The following is a 12885-nucleotide window of genomic DNA, read 5'->3' on the forward strand; positions in this document are numbered from 1 at the left end:
CCCGGACACCTTTAGTCTTGTGTATGGGCTGTGTGTGTTATGTACCAAGACGATGTAACATATGTATAAGGTACATAGAGTTATTAGTGAAAGAGATTAAATGGGGCCTTAGAACGGTACCGTGGTTGGGGGAATGGGTTTAATATTGTGTTTATGTGATTATTTTTAGTGTTAATTTGTGGGGAGAGAAAAGCTGAGGTGAATTACTTAAATAAATTATTTTTAAATTCTATATTATAGATATTTGGATGTGGATACCTGAAAGAATTGTTTTAAAATCATAAATTACTCGATTTCATTCTGGTGCTATTTTTCACCTGTTTTGATGCATTTGTCAATAACAATGAACTAGACGAAGTATAAATATCCAATTTGATACAGTCGTTTAGAAGTTATGAGCTTACAAATATTACTTTCATACAATATACAACATCTTTCTTTCGGCTGAAGCGGTTTCTAATTAGTCATATTTTTTTATTTGTATTTCAAATACCTGTATTCTCTGTGAATGACAACTTTCATTTGACTGGAAAGAGAACAAACTATATTGCTATCCCTGTCATTTTGGTTCTGACGTCATTGACATGTTATTTGTTTTTTATTTGTATCAGCATACAGTGGATACAGTGCTTGTATAAAACAACGTGACAAAGACTTTCGTTCCAGTATCATAAAAGTTCCCCTAAGACGCTATGTTGCTGTTCTTTTCATTTCGAGGATGACGTCATTGGCATGTCGTTAGTTTATCTTTCTTCTTCATCAAATCTTTGAAGTATTTATTAGATGCTAAAGTAATACCATAATGTTAAGTAAAATAATTATATCTTACGAGAAGAAGTACATGTAGATATAATGTATAAATATCTCAGCCCCGTGCGGTTCACGTGACAAAGACTTTCAGGAAATTGTTAATTAAATCCCAAAGCCGTAAGTAAAGGTGGTTTTGCCATCATAAAAGTTCCCCTATGAACGTTCACTTGTAAATGTAAGATTACGGCGACAATGTTAATCACAATGGATTATAAACTTTATCTGCTAAAGGTAAGACTGTAATTTGCTTGCGAGGTGTGTCTGTGAACTCGAATGGCATCTATTGTGATTATTGACTTGGATTAGTTATCTCGTCTGTTGTAACATGCACATGCTCTTTATTGATTATATTGAGAACTGTTGTATTCTAGGGGAGATATTGTTTAGTACTGAATATGCTTCTATATGCAAAGAACAAAGTTTGTATAGTTGTTTTTTATAAGTAGCAATTTGGCTAAGTACCTCAAATCATCATTATTGCAGCAGTCTTTAAACCTCATTTCACTAAAAAATATGCGTGTTTCTTCAAAGCAGTTTTATATTCACATGAACAGTATGTAAACGTGTCGACAAAATAAAGAAGCCACTCAGGTGTAACTCCGTAAAGCATACTTACGCGCTAAGGGCTGTAAATTCGAGTTTTTATCATTATTCGGGCGGGTGCGAGGAGAAATTCTAATTTGTTGTGTTATCGAATTCATCGGAGGGTGGGAGTGCGTAGTTACCTCTGTAGAGAGCCGAGAGGTGAGCCGGCGCCGCGAGTTCCCGAGGACAAGATTTATGTAAGGACTTTTGTGTTTGTACGAGTAGTTAAGCAGGGGGCCGCGGGGCGACGAACAACTCATCTACATTCGCTGCTACTCAGATACCTAACAAAGTATAGAGAGCGTCTTTTGTCTATCCTCTCGCATCCGCTACAGTTTCTTCAACGAGTAGGAGGAAAAATACGGCTCGTTTTAAAATTCCACGCATACATACATACAAGCACGTAGAAGTTACTCTTTTCTTTTTTTTGCAATTTCTCGCCATAGACACATCATCTGGCGTGGATGAGTTTTTGTTGGGACGTAGGAAGTTCCTTTGTCTCCGCTATGAAAGTCAGAACTGTTGTAAGGAATATCTAGCAGGGAGCCGTGTGGGCATTGTTTCGAGAAAAATCCAAGCTTAGACTTGGCTGCAGCGCTGTGTCTGCAAGCAACACGTGGCACTCGGCGCTAAGTAATGAAATCTACTCGAGTTTAATTAAAAACTCGTTACAACATAACCGTTAGCCAATCAACTATTATACCTCGTTGCGTTAAGGCTTCATTGTATTAAGTTCATAGTAATCTCGGCTGAAGTAGGGTCACGCGTTAAAAGTTATTACGGAGGGTTTGACGTTCGTGTCATTCGAAATATTGTTTGAAAGCCCGTTCAGCATAAATTACAAGTATGTTATGATAGAATTATTAACGCACCGTTTTCAAAGTTTAGCTATAAAATGTAGTGGGTGTTTTTCGTTAGGTGTTTAACCTCTTTGACTACGGTTTATATATTTTATGTTTGTTAGAGTAATAAAATACACAAATACATTAAACATAATTATTTATATAGAAGATATTATAAAAATACACGAAAAAAATTTTTTCATCCGAAGTTAAAAAAGATATATTATTATTATTTAAAACACAAACATAAAATAAGTAATTAATAAAGATGAATGGTAGTGTAGCAAGAAGCGATCGATGCACTGAGGTCGGCAAGTAAATCCCTGAGGATCTGAGCGGTCAGGACAATGTACCAGTCTTCGTGTTATTGCCTCAATTAATCATAAGTTCGTGTTAGTGAAATTTCTCAAGTGGGTAGGCCATTGGTGCATGAGTTCACGAAACCATGAAATTGGCTCGCAAAACCTTACCGTCGGCCTAACAACTAGAGCGTAGCTGATTTCGGAATTTCGACAAAGCGTACTTATCATAATAATAATATTTCCCCTAATTACCTAGCTTTGTTCCCGAATTAATGCTGTATAAGGCGATTGTCTCAGTTACGACAATTTAAGTACAAACCATTGTATAGTTTCGGCCTTTATTTAATTAATTTTAATTTTATGCGAAAAATGTTTAATTAATGGACTTGTATAATGGAGGTGGCCGACGTTTTTAATTGTTAATTTATTACATTTTTTTTGGCTATTTTAAAAAGTTTAAAATATTCTGTGAGATTTTTTCAAACAAAATAAAAAAGTATTTTAAACTAGATTTTAGATAGAATTAATGGATATTAATGTTCAAAAACATGTTAATTACTCTGGCCTAAATCAGATGTTATACCAATTTAAACTTAAAGTGGAAACTAATTTAGAGTCACGCTTTAGTATCAAAATACAAATAAATACAAAACTTGTAAAACAAACTTTAAACAGATAAACAGTAAAATAACTTAAAATTATTAGTTATTGTAAAGTCCATAGTTCAAAATGAATAGTTGTTTAGTGTAAAGGATGCGTGGAATTGCTGAAAACAGAGCTAGGACCAGTTCCATGACATAATGTTAGCTCAAAATTATGATAATAGTTTTAAGGAGTTTCACAGTTTAGATGCTCCAAATTTTGTTCGCGCCGTAGCAAGTGCTACGTCCGCGGAGGCCGGCGTAGCGTCTGCTACGAGTGCTACGACGCTACGAAGCTACGCCTCTACACGATTTATTTATGTTCTTGTAATAATTTTGCAAGTTCAGGCGACTTGGCTATCGCAATAACAATTTTACCTGTTTCTCAAAACAAAAAGTTAACTTTAACGGCTACTGCCTTACGTTTACGGGGATTTTATTGCGGAAATATAGCCTTAACACTCGATTATAGGTTTTATTTATTAATTGAACATAAGTGTAAAGTTTTTATTTTTATTATCAGTGTTTACGATATTTTATTCCGATTTTAAATAACACTGTTTCGTAGTCAGGATTTTTATTGTTATGCTGAGATAAAACAAATAAAATAATTTAAATCTTCATTCTGATAAACTAGATTTATTCAATCAGAATTTTTGTATCTTCAGAAATAAAATAGCAACATATTGGTAAATAGATATTTTATTTTGTAAAATAAAATTAATTCGTCGAACATATTTGACTAGTAAATTTTAAAAACTTATTTATTTTGTAAACTTTTTCAATGAAACACAAAATTTTATTTAAAACTTTTTGTTTGTATTTCTCATTTTCATTTTAAAGCAATTTAAAACATATTCACGAGTCTTTATGTGTGCAAAAGGGGTTTTATTTACCGTTAAAATCCAGTAAAAGTTGCATTGCTATTGTAGTATGGCGCAATTAATTGGGATTAGTGTGTTCGTGCGTTCCATTTGCCACTTATTTTTCACGTTACGAAAAGTCGAGTGTCGAGGGCAGGCGCTCGCGCCGCCGGATTATTGAATTAAAGTTGATAAGTGTATTAGCCAGTGTTGTTGCTTCATTCTCTTGATTAATGGTCGACCGTAGCTTTTTCTCTCTCATTTATATGATAATGAGTCGGCAGCCGCGACCGAACACAATTATTATGTGTAAATGAATGTAGTTGGAGGTGAAATCGCTTTTTGAAAAACGACCACCTACATAGCGAATTCGAAATGATCAGTACGCGCCCGTGAATGCGAATACGCTGAATTTAAAACGTTAAATGTTCGATGTTTTAACTAAAATTAACTTTGCTTATTTTCGCAACGGGATTATGTTAATTAAGTAGCTGCCATTTCGACGGTGAAATTGTAATCGAAAACGCCTAATGTTTATTTACTTAATCAGTTTGTTTTGTAATACAATGACGAATTAATGAAATTAATTGAAATTTACATTTCGAGTGCTGCAATATACTTTCAGTTGGTAGTTGTTGTTTGGTATTACTTCTGACTCGGGCATAATAATGGTATGCAACAATTTATCATGGCGTATGAGGATAATAAAGAGCGGGACTGTCAGGAAGATAATACCGCTCGAATGTTCGCTACTCTGACACTAGATGGCAACAAGCGGTCCAACAAAAACCCTGCCACAAAAATACGCAGCAATTTTTAAAACACAAACAAAATTACTCGCACTCACGTTGGCTTATTTCAAAAAATAAAAATTGGAATGCGTGACGTAAGTACAACGGGCGCATTCGGTACAGAAGGTGGAATAAAGTGGTTCGTGCCCGCGTTGGTCGCGGCTCGGTACACCGCACTGTCTGCTATTTAATTCCCCTTTGTTTAATACAATCTACAGGGAACACCGGCAGGGTTACGTTATGATGACATTTGGATTTGCTATGTGTAATATAGTGCGCTCGGGAGGGAATGAAATCCGGAAATATGAGTGCATCGTCGCGAGCCGTGAAAGCACTCCTTTCACCCAGTGCCATTCGTGTTCCTTGGATATTAATGATGTCAAACGAAGAGCGTCTTTGTCTGGGAATTGACGAGTTTCCAAGGAAACTACTTCATTTGTTTGAACTAGACGCACTTTGATAAAACCAGAGGATTTGTCTCTTGTGTTCTCTTGTCTTGTGTAATGTAGCCATACTTGTGTATGTATAAAGGAACAGATTGGTATAAAAAACAAAACTAGTCTTTTTGTCTTAAACATATTCATTTATATTTTAAAGATTTCTGCCTAGAATTGAGTAGAGCATATTGTATACATTTACGCCAACCGCCATTTTGTTTCATAACTCCGACGAAGAACAATAGAATAGACTCATCTAACGGATCTTCAGTTTTTGCCAAAGAGCGCTATCTGACACTGCAACAATAGAGCGCTGTAAAATTCTATTTAGCTCGTTCTGAAAAACCCGTCAATCTGAGCGAAATGTGCCGACAGGTAGCAACAGATAGATAGCTCACATGACAGCTTCCGCGGCTCTAGGACTACGTATGAACCAATCCGACAAAGGATCTTCCAACAGAAAGGCTATGAGCAATTCCACCTGTCCATTATTCACTCACACGGTCCCAGCTTTAGTCCATCACATCACAGAACAGAAAAATTCAATATTTGCGCTCTCACAGCTCGACCACCAACTTATACAATCTCCAGAGCCATTTGACATCAAGTAACATTGTCATAGCAGAACTTCCAACCCGAATCCTTATTGAACATCGAAATTTATTAAGCGAAAACGGATGCCACCGGTGCTCCCGCGACCAACACTATCTAACTTTCCATAACAAAGCGCTAAGGAAAGACGAAAACATTCCAAAAAGTCGTTCCTCTACAATAGCGAAGTTTACTCCGTGGGTCGGTGGAACTGTTGCAAAAAATATGACGTTTGAAAAATTACACGCATTCACAAATCATGCGGGGCCCCCTTTTGTGGAAACTTTCGAATCGCACAAAGGTCTGCGTACAACTCGTTCTTAAGACGCTAAATTCTGTGCGGTATGTTTCTTTACCTACACATTTTTTGGTCTAAAAGTAATAATTGGTCCAACAAAAAGCTCGATACAGATCAGAGACACAAAACAGAACTGAAATTAAATGTATCAAAAATCTCTCGTTTGGGCGTGAAGTAATAATAAATCACCAAGTCCATAACACACCTGAACAAGTGTACCGGGCGGACAAAAACGTCGAACGTTTTACGAATCGAAATACAAAATTCCATTTGGTGCCGTCGAGAGGAAATGAAGCAATTAATTCAGCAGATGGCGTCGCAGTGCGAGCATTAATCATCGACTAATCGTAACTGCAGTCTTCGATTTATCCGCGCCCATTTGCAGGGACAGGCAGAGATGCGCGTCTGTCTCGCGTCACGTTTTATTATATCTATGTTTGCGCTCCAAATGTTCTCTTCGAACATTTAAATCGCTATCGGCGTGTCATCAAGAAGTACTTACACCAATTCCAATTAGAAATGTTCGATAACTTCTTCAACATTGTTATAGGTACGTCTTAAGACTTTGATATGAATGTCAATTAGTTTATTTAACAGTCGCTCATCCGTGACATCGAAAATTATCAACTCATTAGTTGGGATTATCTGCAAATGAACCAATGATCGGTCTGTTTAATAATCAACTTCAAAAGCTCTTCAATAATTTATTCTGTCTGCATTAAATAACAATTTAAACATCAAACAAAGATTTATATCTCGTCCTCAAACAATGTCGGATCATTTTGCTAATATAAAATCTTAATCCAAGAATTACGTCAATTAATGACAACAGTATTCTCTAAACTCAGCTTTCTTTACTAAATTAACACCGATACAATCTATTGTCGCATTGACGGCCTTCAAAACTTATCTCCGTAATTAATTTCTCTTTGAAAATTTAATAATGGTACAGTGAGAAGGCAATTAAAAATGGATTATACGTAAAAATGAAGCAAGTGGCGCGTTTAAGAGTCGGAATCGAACCGAAAGCGGGTAGATTAAGGCACTTGTCCGCTTGGGATTACCGGACAAGCTAGTGGTAATGAAATTCGCCCCGAGAAAATGGCGGGATACAGAGGCCTAGTTTTAAGCTCTGTCCAGGCAACCACTGATTGTATTTGATGAGAGTTTTATCTGTTTTGTTCGATCAGCGGCGCAATCGTCGCGCAATCATTCCGATTTAACTTTCTTCGTCTTTGTTTAATTGTTGTTATTTCGGATTTGAAGTCGCGTCGATCAACTGGCTTAAGATTTGTTTGCGATCTTAATTATTGTTGCTTGTAGATGCTTTTTAGTACAGTTTTATTCGATTAATTATTTCGGTCGCAGTAAATTTGCTATAATCGAAATGTTATGGCTGACTGCTTGTTTCGCGTAGCTACACAATTACACTGAGTGTAATTATGAGAAACTATAACTACTCTTATGAAATATGTGCGTACTGCACTTATAAATATCACTTATAAAACTTACGGGATTATTGATGAACAACCAATAATTATATTCAACTAACAACATGAATGAATTAATGTTGAAACATAAATATCGATTTAGACTTGGAATACAACACATTCGTTCTTTTATGTACTTGGACGACGTGATGATGATTTCCATTTTTATTTTCCTGTACATCACCATCCACTAACAATCAAGTAAAACCTCCATTTAGAAATCGAATCCTAAACAATTACGTCAACAGATTCACGCACGCTTACCGTTCGGTAAACTTTTCAGCACTGATTAGGGTGCTCGCTCAAAACTATCGAGGCATAACATCGGAGGTCTGGAGATGTCGATTCTTGGGTCCCTATAGACAGGCGGCGGAGCGTGCCTTACGTCAGTGCCAATTGTGATCCAATTAGGGGTTGCGCATCCTCTTACGTATTTAACTGGACGGCACACAGATCGTTTTGCTCACAAAGGTCAGTGACAACCCTAGGGAAATGGATATGGTAGTTTATTGTTTTATAAGGTCGTATGATTTGTGTAGTGAAAATGTTCGTGGAGTCTGAATAGGTTTGTTGTGAGCCGTTTATGTGTGTAGGTATGTTCTACTGAATAATTAATGTTCATTTTGGCAAGTACCTAATATTTTGGAATCGTCGTGAAAATGTATGAAATGTGATTGTCAATTTTTGAGTGAATTTACTATAAAGTAAAACATTCTGGTATTACAATGTGTGTTGGTACCAGTAGAACTTATAAAGTAAAAATAATCTATACTAATATTATAAAGCTGAAGAGTTTGTTTGTTTGATTGTTTGTTTGTTTGAACGCGCTAATCTGAACTCCTGGTCCGATTTGAATAATTCTTTTGTGTTGGATAGTGCATTTATTGAGGAAGGTTATAGGTTATAAAACATCACGCCATGACCAATAGGAGCCAAGCAGAGCGGGTGAAGTAGCTAGTTAGATATGTATGTATAGACATTAAATCTGATTATGACATATAATTTTTTCTCGACTCTTAATTACCTAACTTCATAAACATTGACAATACACAAAAAGTCTAGTATTAAAAACTGATAATGAATCCACAAACACACAACTAAATACCAAAACATAACACAAATAGTATGAACAAACCACAGTTAACTGAAACTGACGATGACTGCGGGAAATTGTGCATCTTTACGTTTCAAACTAAACTGTAGCCAACTGGTGCGCGAGACGTTTAGGAAAGTCCCGCCGTTTGCCGTCTTAACTTACTATCACTTCCAAACCAGGCGTTTGATTTAACTGTTAACGAATGCTCTCATTCTACCGTTTAACTTCTACTAGTGTTGTGTGGTACTTCTGTTAGCAATTAACTCGGTTTTATTTTAGTACGTCTGTTTACTTTGAGTTGGATGGGGCTTGTAATAATTGTAGTGGTATAATGATTGTGTTGGTGTGTTTTGTGTAATGTGCTAGATATGAAAGATTTTAAGTATTTAAGGGAGTTGTAGTTTAGAGTAATACTTAATACAGAATAATTGACTGCACGGTTGGCACGCTGGCTAGAAAACTGACTGCCGTGTAACGTGTTATGGGTTCGATTCCTGCACGGAGGAACTCGTCTGGGTGTCATGAGCATGTGAACTTGTATGTTTGTAAACGCACACACGACACAGAAAAAAATCATAGTGTGGAGTCTTTATTTTTATTATCATGAGGTAGAAAACAAAATTGAACGCTTTTTCAATTGCGGCGACGATTGCCTAAAATATAGGTAATGCGTTTGCTAGTTTCCCACCCTTGCGCATTATAAATAGTGATTTGATGTGTAAGTACATACATATATGTATTGTTTAAATTAATACTTGATCGAACACAAAATTAACTTTACAGTCCTAAAACAATGTCTTTAATAAAAACTCATAACTTAATATCAAAAATAAATTAACCAAGTTTATACCACTCATAAATTAAAGCGAAACTTTAAGCAGTTTACCTCTCCAATGTTTTTTTCCAAAATACGTTTATTAAATTGTGAGATAGGTACCAAAAATATGTTGGAAAGTGTTGCGATATAAAGTTAGAAGATGTTTAACGTTAAAAGTATCCGGGGAATATATTAAGTTTAGAACAACTTGAAGATAGGTGGCGCTTGATAAGAGGCAAATAATATTGAAAAACGTGTAACTTTTCGTCTATCAGTATTAAGATATCTGTTTTCGTGTTCGTTCAGTTTTAGTGATGGGGGTTGTAAATTGTGATGTTATTTGAAATGATTTGGTTTAGGGTGCTTTTCCTCCAGAGAAGTGTTATGTAGCTATCCTACGAAGTTATTTAATAGTTAATGCAATAGCATGACATTCTCTACCACCCAACCTTAGGGTTAAGAAGAAAAATCAGCGAAAGATGGTACAGAAAATAAGTTTGTATAGAGAAAAGGTAGTACTCGTATACATTAATAAAAGTTTAACTATACTTATCTTACACAGTAAATAAAAAAATTGAACATTTCTTCAGTTAGAATAGAGAAATGATAAACACTTTTGTACTATTTATTCCCTTGAAAATATATTAAATAACTTTAAACAAAACCAATAGTTAGTTACACATTACTTTCATGCAAGAAAACATTTGCGCAACTTTTCATGTAGATAACATTGAAAGAACGAACTTTATGCAGCCTTCAAAAAACACACGACATTGCAACTAGAAAAAAAAATGTCGAAGAGCAAACATCAGTTTCTATTCAACTCTGTGATGAAACAGCTAATCATTCAGTGTTTCTGAGCGACAGTAGCGCGTCACGCAATGCATAGCACCGCCGCTGTCGCTATGCGCACCAAACAATTAATCACACAGCCAGACAAAAGGAACCTTTTACTGATGTAATTCGACTTGCCAGGGTTCTATTTTTGCATTTTTCCATCGATATTTTGTAGTGCAGTATGTGTTGGATAGGTATATTCAGAATGGAGGCTTGAAAACTATGAGATTATTGAGTTTGTTGTCAGAAATTATGTGGTAAAATTTTTAATTAACTGAACAAGGACAAGTGTCCTATTATTGTTTTATACTTCAAGGTATAAAATCTGATAATAATATTTATTAAGCATCAATTTCATATTTAAACAATATTACCACTTCTACCAAGTGCTTTCATGAACAATAAACATTAAAACTAAAACGATTGTAAATAAAAATCCGTAGCTGTCTACAAATTAGTTGAACATAACCTAACTATCGTGTCAACTCGACCTAAAACACACGTCAAAGCCGTAACTCGATGGCGTTCATTAAAAAATATGTTCCACAAACAGTTTTTACATTGTACAACATGCTTTTCAACGGTTGAAATTAAAAGTAATCGCCGGCGCGGCACGGAAGCATAGATATGAAAAATAATAGCCATGTCTACCTAAGCAGGGCGGATATGCGGGCCCGATTAAAGGTACACGGCTTAAATCTAAATGCCTCCATTTTTGTATTTTTTGGGGATGAATTTTCTTTTTTGTTGGCACAATCATCATCAGGTATAACTTTCATAAAAAGTTTTCATAGGATGTTTTGACTTTTTTTGAAAATTATGAATGAATTTTTTTTCATGAAGGTACTGACAGACGTGTAGGTTGATGCATACGGTTATTTGGCTGAAATACCGACTTCATAGTACTATTTCGAGTTTCAAAATCGAAAAATCCATTAATACTTAGCTCGGGAGTGAAACCCAGGACGCTACCCTCTCTATTATGGGTATTAACTCTTTCATTTTTCATTACCAGAATACGAGCAGGGTATAGCAGGGTATATGGGCAGTCCGGATGTACGCATTACTTAGGCTTGGTGTTCAAAGGGTTACAAATATTTAGTCGACTTTTGGTTCAAGTTGTAAAGATAATTGTCAATTTTTTTTTAAATTAAGCAGCATAAAATAAAATCATCTAAATCTTTTCAAGTCAAACTGAATTTAAATAAAATTATTAAGATTTTAATGATATTTATTCTAATAATCTATCACCATAAATAAATTATAATAAACACAATGTAATAAGGTGGTTTCCCAGTACCAGGAACATGGGATTATAACACAATAAGAACACGGTAACCGGGAACAAATTCCATTCCTTACTGCTCGTCATAATAAATGATTTCAAACAAATGCAACACATTGTACGTGACATATTTGTACCAGATATTGCTTCATACGGAGTTCTGAATAGCTCAAGTGCTTCAAGTTATTGTAAAATAATACAATGTTTCAAAGACCAAGTTTTATGTTCCCCGACTTTCTACTCCATATTACATTCGTCAGTGCCATACAACTTTTATTGCAACGCATGTGATTGATGTACACATCCACAATCTAGTCTCGCAAATCACAATACTATTTCTCATCCAAACTATAAAACAACATCCCAAACACAACCGCCTAAACAATTTCAAAATGGAACAAGGGTGGTACTTTCTATAAAAATGCCGAGACGTCAACCGTTTACAAATAACTCCCTTCCTTCGCAGGGGTAATTTTTGTTTTCCCCTTTACCGAAAGTTATGACACAAATATGAAAACATTAAATTTGAATCGCGGCCAAATATGTTAAGTTCTTGAGGTTATGCAGGACACGACTGGACTGCGAATACTAATAGCTGGCCGCGCGCTCAGAACCCTGCATCCGATTTAGCTACGCCGTAGACACGTGCTACGCGCCAGGCTTGCTGGCTACGACCAGGCTACGAGCGCACTTACTCTCTAAACTACACTTCAATAAAATTGAAGTGCGTCCATTTTGTTTAATTGTTTTTGACATTTAGTTTTTTTATTGTTTAATATTAATAAGGTAGGTAACTTCGGTAAAAAAAGTTTGTTTACATTTAAGCTTTAGACATGCAAAACACGTGATGGATACTAAAGTAGTTTTTCAACTTATTTCTTATTTATTTTAAGGTAGATTATAATAAAATGATATATTTGAAAGAAAATGGATAGGTTTTAAAAGTAAATAAGGAATGAGGATTGAGTGCATTTTGTCAGTGTTCATTTATTACAATCAATCGATGCTAATTAGTAGGTGAGCGTTCGACACCAAGTTCCATAAGAATATTTCAGAGCCGCCGCGGTGATAAATCAAACTCGAAACCGTAATGAAAGCGAACGGATCGCGTCGCGAAGAGAAGGGAGGAAAAAATATCACGGAAAAAATCAGGTGCGTCCCCCGGTCGGAGAGAAAAACAGTCGGTCGGGCGTCGGGGGA

The 12885-nt window shown here is 35.6% G+C and overlaps 1 protein-coding gene across 11 annotated transcripts in view; it reads left to right on the plus strand.

Annotated features, from left to right (window-relative positions):
- Positions 1 to 12885, plus strand: part of LOC118267251 (RNA-binding protein Musashi homolog Rbp6) — a 504750-nt gene that overhangs the window by 298544 nt on the left and 193321 nt on the right. The window lies entirely within an intron of this gene.

The sequence above is a fragment of the Spodoptera frugiperda genome, chromosome 23 (genome assembly GCF_023101765.2).
Source record: "Spodoptera frugiperda isolate SF20-4 chromosome 23, AGI-APGP_CSIRO_Sfru_2.0, whole genome shotgun sequence".
Classification (NCBI taxonomy): domain Eukaryota; kingdom Metazoa; phylum Arthropoda; class Insecta; order Lepidoptera; family Noctuidae; genus Spodoptera; species Spodoptera frugiperda.